Here is a 12,416-nt window from a genome sequence, read left to right as displayed (position 1 = left end):
GTCCTGTAAAAAAGCCACCTAAGTAAGTACCTAGTATACGTATATGGTCTGCTCGTCCTTGCCATTGGAGGGGACATGGGTGCAAATAAGATTAATTTTTAAGAATTTAACTTTTATCCGAATTGTTGCAAGTTAGGAGATTAAATGTTTTTACCTCCGACTATCTACAGTTCTTCAAAGAAACTCATGTCTTGTCTCATAGTGGCTATAGCACAGTGTGTCAACTTTAGGTATTATTGTGATGTTCTTCTCAATCAATCGTTTTTTAGTTTCTTTTAATAGTAGGACGCTTTTATGGGGGAGCCAAATAAAAGTTTTTGTAGATTTTATATGTTAACGCATGGACAGTGGTAAAGTGCGGATATTCATACATAGTTTCATATATTGCTGTTCCTCTGACATTAGCGTGTGGCCTCAATAATTTAGGGGATTGTCACGTTTTTATTCATAGACAGTTTGGCTACATGATTGGGTTGCTATCCCAACACCCAACTCGGGGTGACGCGACGGGTGCATTACGTATGTGAATAAGTACCAAAGCATATCTGACTTTTACTATGTAAAAGTCTGTTAGTCATTAACTACCAACCTCATCCAAATTACTGCCCTCCCTCACCATCAATTTTATAATCCTCACGATCATCATATTTAAGCCTATTACCAATAATAATGAAGGTCAAATAATTTACGTTTTTGTTCTCAGAGACATCCACAAGACAAACGTAAAACAATATCTTCTACATAATACAACAACAACGATAATAGCAATAAACAAAAATTATTAACATAATGAATACATTAATTTTTCCATTTCATTTTTCAATTTTCAGCTCATTAATACGTCCATTAAATAGTCATTGTACGACGTGATACTCTGTTGGTGGTGTAGCTGCGGATGGTGATGGTGGGTTACCCAAACACGGGGATATAAATGTTAACATGGTTGACAACAATATCTAAACGCCACAACACCACAGGTGAACAAAAGCAAGAGCAACAATAACAACAATGGCAATAACTTAAAGAACACCAAAGCAACCTACGCCAACATCGTGAGACCCCAACCTGTGGCCTCTGCTGCTGATATTGTTGTGAGCGGTTGGTTGGTTGGTTAGCAAAGGAACTGTGTGCCTCAACTCGTGTGAACAAGTGTAACAAGACCAATTCACCAACACCACCATCGCCTCGCCATCACCATTGATTCCAAGCCAACCAAATTCGATGACAACAACGTAGACTTAATTTCGAGAAAACGTTTTGTCCTCCAAAAACAAAGCATGCTACGAAAAACTACAAAGCAAATCTCAAACAAATGGCTGTTGAAAGTTTTGCATTACATTCCATCTAAAAGCCACAACAGCTATGGCTTATAAATGAAAATAATTCTCAGCAGATTGTTGTTGGTGGTTGAATGAAACTGTTGCTGTTGGTGATCACCAGCATCATCATCTCTTCACTAGTATCTACTCCACCATTACCATGAATGAGAAACTGCTGGTGATGATGAGGACGACAACGTCAATAATGACGATGACGTTGCTGGTGACTCTTTAAGTTATAATTCAATATCACATTTCACTTCCTCCAGGACATGACTGTTTGACCATTTTTTTTGCTGAAGTGTGAGTTTGTGTGTCATATTGGTTATCACGAAATATATTGCCGTTGTTGATGTTGTTGTTCTTGCAATTGACAAACATACATACCAAGAAATCATTCAGTCAGTTCCAGTCCAGTTCCACAAACAGACCTGAGCAAATGAAGAAATAAACAAAAATAAAAGTTGTCAACATTTATTGAAAAATCGTGCCATTTTAATGGCTTTAATGTTTTACTTTGTTTTGTAACAAAAAAAAAAAGAAACACAGCAAGTGAAGCGGATGGCGACTATGTTATACCCTACATCTCTTAGATCAAGTCAGTTACATTAAAGTTCCAAGGATATTGACAAAGTTGTTATGGCATTTATTAACATTTAAAATTATGGTAGGATTTTTTATCAAATATATTTCAGTACCTCCCAAGATCATTACCGTAGAATACCAATTTCAAGTTGTGTCATTGTTTCGAAGCAGCTTATAATTCTAACAACGCAAGTTAACAGTGCAGTGTAGCTTTGTACATCATCTTTGTGCACGCATGTAGCTAAGAAGAAAATCCTATATAATATTGCAGACTAGAAGGTCTCGACAGATACATATCTTATTTTATAGATCTCCATTTCACAGCTATTTATTTCACTGGCTGCTCCAGAAACATAGACACCATAGATTATGATTATTTGAAGCGTCTTTAGCTTTGGTTATGGCCATTTAACTTCTGCAGCATAACAACCAATGTCATTTGGATGGGTGGGAAGGATGACATAGCGGGAATAGCAATTTATAGCGAAAAGGATTATGGTCGTATGATATTAAAACAAGTAAGAACGTATCATTCACCTGTGCTGACGGACATATACCCCCAGCATCTGACCAAAAATATACATAAAATATATTGGCTTTGTATCACAGTTTGAACTGCATTTTCCCAAATTTTGCGTGGGAGGTACACGAAAGGACGGGACCGGTATACGAGGGCCACTAAAAAACCTTCTGGCCTAGGCAGCACGCAGTGTCGCCTAGTTTGTCACTTTTTAGCTTAAGCGTACTCAGGACAGTTTGACATACATGTCATGTGTTGAGTTACAGTGACTTGAAAAAATCACTTATGAAACAAGTAAGAAAGTATCAGTCAGCTGTACAGACGAAGATATACTCTCAGCCACTGAAAAAAATCACAATAATCACGAATTTGCTTTAAAATACATGGCATCTGTAGGTAATGTGGGGTAATACCAAATCATCGACGTACATATTAAATAATACATAAATAATACTATATAGTCCATATTCCAACCTGATACATGACTGGATGAAATAATACGATGTGCAAAGTTTGGATCAATCAGAAACTTCCTGCGAGAAATATCTTGTGGATTTGACATTTTGGTTGGAGCCGTCAGGAACTTTTTCTTGGAGCTTTCAGGCCATTACCTCAGGAAGTATGGACTTGCGCCCGAAAAAAATGTAACATCGTAAAGGAAGCCGCAAGGACAACCTACTGAAAATTTTTCAAAACGACCTGCGAAGTGCTCTTAAACTTCACTTTAACTGAATTTTGTGTGCGAGTACCCGAAGGCGTGGAACGATAAAGTCCATATTCGAACCCTATCTTTTTCTGGAAAGAATAATAGGATGTGCAAAGTTTGGACCAAATCGATTGCTCCTTTCGAGAGTGATCGTTTATACCATTTTACAGAAAAATGTTGAACTTTTGGGGGGGATGGCCCTTCTTCAAACTCAAACCAAGTTTGGACAAAATGTTACAAAGTGCAAAATTTGGTTCGAATCGGTTGATCCGTTCGAGAGTAATCGTGCACACCAACCAGACCGACAGACGGACGTACATGGCTAAATCGACTCCAAATTGTTTGAAACGAATGTCGTCCAAACATACTTGGGGTCTAAAAACGCTATTTCGATGAGGCACATTTTTGGTCGTCTTAAAGCGTTAGCATAAATGCCTAGGGTATAAAAATACAAAAAAAAAAAAACAACTAAAAAAGTATCAGTCGGCTTTACCGAAAGGGGTATACCCTCAGCCCATGTGAATTGAAACACTTTTTGGACATTTGAACTTGCCGACAAAAACCGACATAGTACATTATCGAAGTGGATCTTATATTGGGAGTCATATCCTTTCGATTGATATCGCGCCAGGTAGTCTTTTCAGTGGGTCATCGTATTACTTTTGGACCAGTATGCCAGGAAGCATGCAAACAGGACCACATCGAACAACATCGGTATGCATTTCGAAAGGATTTCGAACAGACCCTAAACTGCACTTGGACACAAATGTTGAACTTTTTTGGGGGAGGTATCCTAAGGAGAGGACAGATATGTGCCATTTTAGAAGTTTAACTAAATTTGGACAAAATGTTGGGAGATCCAACGTTTGGACCAAATTGGTTGACCCGTTCAGGAGACATATTGCATACCATTTTAGTGTCATTTTTTAAATATTGGTGAAAGTACCGGGCTGTGAACCGGTATTGCCCATCTTCGAACTGAAACTGAAGTTTGGACAAAATATGACGAAGGCCACATTTTGGATCAAATCGGTAGATCAGATCGAGAGTATTCATTTCAGAGGGTCATCGTATAACTTTTGGACCAGTATGCCACTAAGCATGGACTTGTCCACAGAAAACATAATATCGCTCTAAATAGGACTAGTTTGGACAGCATTTGTATATTTAAATTTGAAGATAAATTAGTAGAATCCAAAGTATGGACCAAACTTGTTCAAAAGATATCGTGTATACCATTTAAGTGATATTTTTTAAAGATTCGAGGGAAGTACCGAAAGTTGTGGACCGGTATTGCCTATCTTCGAACTGAAACTATGAAAGAATATGACGAAGGCCAATTTTGGACCAAATCGGTTAGTTCGAGAGTTATCGTGCTCCCCAGCCACTACATATTGTGCCATAGAGGTTTTTTACACCTTTCGGGCTGCTTTCTCAAGGATTATGGACTTGACCCTGAAAAAACTTTTACCGTCGCAATTGAGGCAGGGAATGCAAGTAATTCGAGAGGAGGTCTCAAAGTGAACTTATCCGAAATTTTGTGTGATAGTGACCTGAAGGAGTGGACAAATATAGTCCATATTCGAACCTCATCTATATCTGGTATATATATTAGGATTTGTAAAGTATGGACTCCCTTCAAGAGTTATCGTGCGCACAATTTTGCAAACATTTTTTAAATTTTGGGGGGGCGTACCTTAAAAGGGTGGACCTATATTGCTTATCTTCGAACTTAAACCATGTTTGGACAAAATATTCCTAAGGTGAAATGTTGGACCAAATCGGGTGATCAGTTCGAGAGTTATCTTGCACTCCAACCACTACACACGGTGTCATAGGGATTTTTGCAGTTTTCAGGCTATTTTCTCAGAATGTATGGTCTTGCCCCTGATGAAACTTGTACCATCGTATGGGGGGCAGTGAATACAAATTGTTACAACAAAAATCAAAGTGATCCGAGAGCAGATCCTAAACTGATTTTTTCCGAAATTTTGTGTGGGAGTTACTCGAAAGAGTGGACTGATACAGCCTATACTGGAACTTCATCTATGTCTAGTAGAAATTTCACGATGTTCAAAGTATGGACCAAATCGTTTTTTACCTTCAAGAGTTATCGTGTGCACAAATTTTCCGAACATTTTCGAACTTTTTTGTAGGAAGTACGGGAAGGAGTGGACCAATATAACCAATATACAAACTTAAACAAAGTTTTTACAAACAAGTAAGAAAGTATCAGTCAGCTGAGCCGACAAAGATATACCCTCAGCCACGTACCCGAAGAAAAAAAGTTAACACAATACTTCTGTAGGTTTTTTAGCTGTTGGGAAAATTTTAAAGGATGGAAAGGTCCACAAAAAACTACATGTTGCAACAAAATTCAGAATGATCCAAGACGAGTGCATTTTTTCCAAACTTTGGGTAGGGTGTATCCATAGGAGTGATCCGATGCAATACATATTCGGACCTAATACAAATCTGTAGGAAATATTTTTTTCTTTATTAGTCTATGGATATTTTCCTTACAGACTATATAAAAAAATATGTTGTACTTAATTTTCTGAATTTAAATATATTACAATTTTACTTTACAATTTGCAAAGTCTGAGCTAAATCGATTTCTCTCTTAAAGGGTTATTTTACACATTAGCCAGTTAAGGAGGTGCCGGTAAGATTTTCTGGACTTTTTGGGTCATTATCTCAGGAAGTATGGACTTTCCCACGAAAAAAAGTACAACGTCGTAACAGGGGCCGCAAGTGCAACCTGCTGCGTCACAAAATAATAAGATCAGAGAGGAGTTGTTAAACTATACTTTTTCCAAATTTTGTGTGGGAGGTACTCAAATGAGTGGACCGATATAGTCCATATTAGAACTCGATCTATGCCTGAAAGTAATATTACCAATAGCAAAGTTTGGCTCAATTCGGTTATTCCCTCCTAGAGTTATCATGCCCACAATATTGGCGAACAATTTTGAACCCTTGTGGGGGAGGTACCGGAAGGAGCGGACCGATATGGTCTATATTCGAATTTAAACTAAGTTTCGACAAAATATTGAAAGACCCAAAATTTTAACCAAATATGTTGATCCGTTCGAGAGTTATCGTGCACTCCAACTACGACACATGGTATTATATGGGTTGTTTGCAGTTTTCGTGCTGATTTCTGAGGATATATGGACTTGCTCCTGAAAAAAAATATATCGTCGTAATTGGGGTAGTGAATACAAGTGGCTGCAACAAAAATCAAAGCGATTCGAGAGCAGGCCTTAAACTGCACTTAAGCAAAATTTTGTGTGGGAGGTACCCGACAGAGTGAACCAATAGGGTCCATATTGGAACCTCATCTATGTCTGATAGAAATGTCACGATGTGCAATGTATGGACTAATTCGGTTACTCCCTTCAAGAGTTATCGTGCGGACAAATTTTCCGAACATTTTAGAACTTTTGTGGGGAGGTACCTGAAGGAGTGGACCGATATGACCCAAACCAAATCTGGACAAAATATTTCGATACCCCAAATTTGAACCGAATCGATTGATCGGTTCGAGAGTTATCGTGCGCACCAGCCAGCCAGACAGACAGACGGACAGACAGACGGACAGACGGACGGACGGACATTGCTAGATCGACTCAAAATTGTCTGAAACGGATATCGTACAAACATACTTGGGGTCTAAAATCATTATTTCGATGAGGCACATTTTTGGCCGTATCAAAGTGTAAATACCCTCTTTAGGGTAAAGACTGAGGGTATAAATATTACGAAAGCCAAATTTTGGACCAAATAGGTTTATCCGTTCGAGAGCTATCGTGCGCACCAGCAAGCCAGACGGACGGACAGTGCTAAATCGACTCCAAATTGTCTGAGAGGGATTTCGTCCAAACAAACTGGGGTCTAAAACCATTATTTCGATGAGGCATATTTTGCCCGTATGAAAGTGTGTATACCCTCGTAAGCATAAATGCTGAGGGTATAAAAACACTTGCGGATTTGTAGTTAGTAGGAGGTTAAAACATCGGGTTTTACCACTGTGGATCAACGTTTTGCGACAATTGCTGTTAGTATCAATACTAATAAAAACGACGAAGGTTCGATAGATGTGGTCTCAGAAGTTCATATTGAATGTATACCTCCCGATCAAGATGAAGCAAAAGTATCCAGCTGAGCTGTTAGGATCATATTACATATTTGGCAAACAAAATAGTGTCCATGCTATTGTGTGAACCACTAAAGCATATGGTCAATGACATAATTGTTGTTATTTTAAAAACGCAAATCCGTTTGTATGCCTTTGTAAGATATCTAGTGCCTTTGAATCCAAACTCAAAATTTCTGCAACCGAGGTCGTATCCACAAGGAATCAGAAGACCGGCAGGGCATGTGTTGGATATCGTGGCATCAAATCGAGCCCAATTTGAATTGAGGCGGCTGTTTCGTCCGGATCTTAAATGGGCTATAATAACTCATGTTTCCCTTGGCAGCTGGAGCTATTCCGTTGCGATGGATGAGGGTGGTCTCCTAGTTTGGAATTTACACTGTACCTTTGTATCACCTGTGCAACTGCATCAGTGTGAATTATGATGATATCTGCGGTCCCAATAAGGACTGCGTCGGTCCAAAGGTTCAGGGGGAGTCTCATTTCTTAAATCACCTCATTCCATTTAACCTATCACATGCATACATATGTCATCGACAATAGGACCCGACGCCAATGTTGTGCAATCACCCACATAAATTACTACATCTATGACGCATGGAATTTCAGAATGGCAAAGTTTCAACAGTTCCCAGCCTTGGCGATCTCCCTGTTTTACTCTATGGGTCTTCGAATTTTTATTTCTGAACTCCACAAACAATTGGCATCCACACATATAGTTGATTATCTAACTGCTGAAGGGAAATCTTCTCTATGTCCTCGAATAGAATAGCATGATTGACGATATTGAAGGCCTTCCATAGGCTAAGAGCCACCATAACAGTTCGGCAGCATGCCCTTATCTGGATTAGTCCTCGGCTGATATGTGTAGATGTGACGTATAATGCTATTGTGCCGCTGTGCATTTTCCGCAATCCATGCTGATGTTGGGCAACTGGAAAACAGCTCCTCATCATGGGGAGGAATTGTACCTCTAGAATCTTCGCTAATGGCGACAAGAGAGAGATCGGCTTTTACGATTTGCATTTGCTGCCCAGCGAAAAGTTTGCCTCCAAAGAGACAGTTAAATGATATGTACAAGTGATTTGGAAGTGCATCAAATTATGCATTTTCACTCATGATTTTTACAAGGGAGTGACCCCGGAAAGAGGCACTCCATTGCACCGCATTTTAACTGACCCTTTGGCATTGCATTTTAACTGAACCTTTGGCACTGCATTTTAACTGACCCTTTGGCATTGCATTTTAACTGACCCTTTGGGGTAGAATAGGAGGCAGTCCAGAGCACGTGTTTTGAATAACAAAATAAAATGCATTTATTATTTGTGCAAAACAAAAATATTAATAACTTTATTAAATTAACATTATGAAAATTCTCTATTGAATTCAATAGCAAACATGTGTGTTCCTTCGCTCTTTATTTAATCCAAGCTTAAGTGCTTTTGCTTCTTCTGCTAAATGGGTTTGATATTGTCTTCCCATCACCAGTTAAGATTTCGACATGTACTCCAACAGCACCCCATTGGGAAATTTTCTTCTCGTGAGTTACCGGAAAAATGTTCACAAATTAAATATTATTTAGTTTGTATTAACAAATGTTTGGAAATGTTAACGCGATTATCTCTTTTATTCCGCTGCCTGTAGAGATGTATAAACTGATTTATGTACATGTAGGGATCTCTAACAACTGCTAATAAAATGTAGTGAACGGAGTGCCTTTTTCACGACTCCGTTTGCACTGCATCCGGATGCTGTTAAATTGTGAGGAATTGGAGTGCCTTTTTCACGACTCCGTTGAACTGCCTCCGGATGTTGTTAAAATGTGACGAATGGATGTGATTCTTTGGATTGCATCCAAATGCGGTTAAAATGTGAGGAATGGAGTGCCTTTTTCACGACTCCGTTTGAACTGCATAAAAACATGCCGTGAAAGAACTAGTCTACATTGCACTACTTCCAATTTATTTTGCTGGGTGGAGAGATTCAGTAGCGTGACCACCTGCCAACTTTGAAGGCTTCTGGATGATAAGAAGAGGATCTAAGCCAAATGAAATGACGGGTTGCCGGGATTCGTCATTCATCAGAGCAGTTGCCACAGTGGTGATTTCTGAAGAGATGCGACAATCTCATTTTAACTCGTAGGAACGTCATTGTTAATAGTACTATCAATTTTCTTGGCCAGCGTTGCTCCTATATGGACGCAATGTTATTGCTCATGATGATCATTGTGTTTGTTGTTGTTGTAAAGGCAAACTGCTAGGGTATCTCGCATGGCAAATAAGAAAGGTATAGCAGAGCTCACAGCTGATTAAATTTTTTTTCTTTGGTGACCGACTTGTGTCAAACCCATTTTGATATGTTTTGTTGTTAATGTTCCAATTATGGCAAATTTTAATTGCATACATACGGAATTTGTATCATAATAAAAATAAAATTAAAACAAAAACCGTTACAATTAATAAAAGAGAAGTTTCGTGTGACAGCCCGCAGACGCTATTGATGTATGTGGATTATTGTACGATAGGTTAAATGTGATCTGAAAATATCCGCCACTACTCTGTTCAGCACATAGACGGCTGAAATTGGTCTCCATAGAACATATTTTCAATGATTCCGACCACTAACACCCCAAGATATTGGGTTTAGATTCCCATAACATGTTTAAGTTGTCCGTGCATGTCACAGATCAAAAGCAGGAACAAGGTCCTCAGATCGCTGGCAGGCAGAATAAAGAAAACTTGTAACCTCTTACAAAACTATAGGCCGATTTGTGGTAAGCTATGCGGCGCCATCGTGCCCTCATAACACTATTGAAGACGGAGGCGAAGATTTTACCCTTGCATCAGCACAACAAAATGTTGTCGATGCAGTACCTTATTGGGTGTTATCGCCGTGAGCATCATTGCCACGACATAGTGGACAGGAGAGATCTTCATAATCTGGAAAAATAAGTATAAACGATGACCTCTTTATCAACGAACCTATCAGGCAGACTTCAATAGCATTCATACTGATGCAGTTGCGCTGGCTGCACAATGCTACACCACCCATCCATTGCAGCAGTAGAACGCCAACTATCAAGATAAAACGAGTGGCTTTAGCGGACGATGCAGTCGACTCAGTACATTATCGGACCCGAATTGATGCCACGATATCCAACACATGCCCGGCATGTGAATTGGGAGCACATGACACGCTGCATTTGTTTAGCTCACTCACCATTGTCTCCTGATTCTTTATGGGCGCAACCAGTCCATGTTGCAGAATATTTCAGTCTGAATACAGAGGAATCAGCACCAGATAACTGAAATATGTATGTACATATATATTTGCGGTGCTACAACACCAACATCTGTAGCAGCAACATTTTTAGCAGATCCGCATAAAAAATACATATGTATGTACATATGTGTTTGTTTTTCTTTAGAACGTTCCATTTATTTATTTCTTTTTTTAAATTTTATTAATTTTGAAAACAAAAAATAAACAAAAACAAAACTTGAAGTTTGTCAACATTGACAATTTTGAAAGAAAGCGGGCATACCATGGTATCTCGTATTCAGACGACAACGATGAATCCGATCTCCAACTCTGAAAGATGTTCTGCGCAGTAGGGACCAACATAACTTCTATTCTAGTACTTATGGAGGCGGCTAAGACTAAAAAAAAGAATGAGCGACGATGAACCCGCTAAAAAGGCTGGTAAGTATAGGCTCCGATGGAGTAAACAAGTTTAAGACGAGATTTAAAATTGTTATATTCGAAATTAGGGCGACATTGTGATACCTTGCACGCTGAATGCCCGGGTTCGATTCCCTGGCCAGGCAACATCAAATTTTCAACAGTGGCAAAATACACCTCAGTGTGATGTTTGGCTATATTTCCTGAGTATTTCAGCCATGTTAAACTTATCTACATGTGGTGTCTTAAAACACGCCGTTCGGACTCGGCCATAAACAAATACGAATCGGGGTGCACTCATAGGACAAACGTTCTGTAGAGGGTCACCTATGTAAGTAAGTAAAGTTTTGAAAGTTATTACACGCTGTTTGGGAATTGTAAACTTTAAACTATGTCAGTATTATTTTCGTTCTGTACCGCCTTAGCACTACTTCCACTATGTAGTGTCCGGCAGTACTTGTGCAACTTCTTCCACGGAATTTAGAAATTGTTATCTTGTCGGTGTGATTTTAATTTTGCGTTCCGGTAGTAATTTGTGCTACGTGCTCCCTCTTCTATAGAACTATGTATATACAAGCATCGGTGTCATTATTCGTTCTTCGTTATTATTCCTTTTGCCATGTTGATCCATGATAGAACATAAGCTGTAGTTCTTATTTCCTGATTTAGCATACAGGTCAACCGAACGAATTTTAATATGGTCAGACAGGACATCTGGGATGTTTGTGGAACTATTATAGACGGGACAAAAAATCTATTTAGAATACTCATGCTGTCGGAGCATATCACTCGAATATTAAGACTTTCCGGAATTAAGAATAAAAGCTGGCTTGAATTTGCGATTACGAATTACCAGCAAATTGTAGCAGAGCTCTGTTTGTCTTAAAGATTATTTAAATTGATCCCTTAAAGATTAAATCCGGGCTAGTATATCATTGGCAAGTTTATTTAATAGGTTCGTAGCTTGGCTTACAAATTTTCAATTAGAATCCTTCCCCTAAAAAACAAAATATTACAATTGAATTCTAGTGCAAGCAAAGCAAAATACCTTAATGGCTTTGTAATGGAACAACTGGCAGTGAACTCTGCCACAGCGTATAAATGTCGATTTGCAAACGTTCTACGTGCCCCATAGGCACTCCATAGCTGATCGCAACAATACCTATGCATATTGGGAGACTATGACCACCACCACGTAAAATCATCACCACAAGCACTAACATTTGTTTTCCAAAAGCACTTTACAGAATGACGATTTATGTGAATATGGAGCAGAACCGCATAGAAGCACAGGTTGATCATTGATTGTGGTGGTGGTGAATGGCAAGCCTCCATCAGAAGAACCCTTCGCTGTAAGGTGAAATGCAAGTGGAAACGATAAAAGGTTCATAAGGTGACTTGAAAAGACATGATATTTACCGCCATTTACAACACACCAACATCAGT

The sequence above is a fragment of the Musca autumnalis genome, unplaced genomic scaffold (genome assembly GCF_047663935.1).
Source record: "Musca autumnalis isolate F117 unplaced genomic scaffold, ASM4766393v1 scaffold_2, whole genome shotgun sequence".
Lineage (NCBI taxonomy): Eukaryota > Metazoa > Arthropoda > Insecta > Diptera > Muscidae > Musca > Musca autumnalis.
The sequence above is the reverse complement of the archived record's forward strand: the minus strand, read 5'-3'. Positions refer to the sequence as shown.